The sequence below is a fragment of the Triticum dicoccoides genome, chromosome 5B (assembly GCF_002162155.2).
Source record: "Triticum dicoccoides isolate Atlit2015 ecotype Zavitan chromosome 5B, WEW_v2.0, whole genome shotgun sequence".
Taxonomy (NCBI): domain Eukaryota; kingdom Viridiplantae; phylum Streptophyta; class Magnoliopsida; order Poales; family Poaceae; genus Triticum; species Triticum dicoccoides.
The window spans coordinates 678,510,528-678,511,711 of NC_041389.1; the positions used below are offsets into that span (position 1 = coordinate 678,510,528).

General features: G+C 36.5%; 1 protein-coding gene across 1 annotated transcript in view; it reads right to left on the minus strand.

The window, feature by feature from the left end:
- The window catches only part of LOC119312573 (pectin acetylesterase 3-like), a 5,033-nt gene that overhangs the window by 2,910 nt on the left and 939 nt on the right, over nt 1-1,184 (minus strand). The window lies entirely within an intron of this gene.

The following is a 1,184-nucleotide window of genomic DNA, read 5'->3' on the forward strand; positions in this document are numbered from 1 at the left end:
CTAGATGCATCCATAGGTACATTGCATGTTTTCTCCATTTTGCCTGAGGTATCGATTCAACAGATCGGCATCCCACGTTCAGAGAATAATTAAATAGCCTAACAAGAAATCGACTAAGTTAGATAATCACCGGATTAATCAAAATCGTGAAAGCCATTGAACACATGACACAAGTCGTGGTTACGAATATGTACCACTCAAGAGTCGTAAGAACCAGGGAACTCCACTAAAAAAAGGAATCAAAGAATATTGCAAGAATGCTAGTAAGTAGGATCTGATATCATCAATCATCATAATAAAACTATTGAATTTGCATGATAATCACCAATTTTATATGAATATTAGTACAAACTGTTTGTAATATTGCAAGAGAGCTATGTGATATTATCAAGCAACATAATAATTGCCTAATTAGTGTTGAATTAGCAGGATGTAATAGGGAATATTATGGTAGTTAGTGTGCATTTAAGACCGGATTTGTAAGGATCCAACAAATTCGTGACCAAAGATATTGAATTTGCAGTACAGTTGGATACTATTCAATTCCGTTAGTTGTACCATCCATTTCATTGTTGATGTGATGGCATACCAAAGGTTCAATTGAACACTATTTCGTAAGATATGATTTTATATGGTAAGCCAATAAGACGTGGACTATTAGGGGCCGTTCTCAAGAAAAATCGGTGGGAAAAAGATTGACAACCCAGAAACAGGGAGGTGGGAGGGAGGATGGAAAAAAAGATGGACAACAATAACATTAAGTATTTTCCTTAAATAATATATATAAGAGAGATAGATACAAACATAGAGTGGAGAAACCAACTGAAACGCTTGAATTTCAATTTGGTGAATTTTTTGCAAATCAAAAGGGTTGAAAGTAGATTTTCCGTCTAACGTATGAAAATCGAGAAGGTTGGGTCTGCGGTGCTGGTTTTCGCCTGATTTCCCTTCTGGTTAGCTCTTGTCACACTTGCTTGAAAAAAGAGTCATATCTGAATACTTGCTGCTTTTTTGTCCTTGTGTTTGAGGCGAGCATCACTAGACGTACATGTGAATTTTGAAACAACCAGACATACGTGTTATGGCACTTACTAGTCCCTGGGCCAGCAAATACGGCTTCTAGGGGACAATCATAACTGAATTGTGGGGATTCACTTTGAATGGATATAGAAATTGCAATGAAT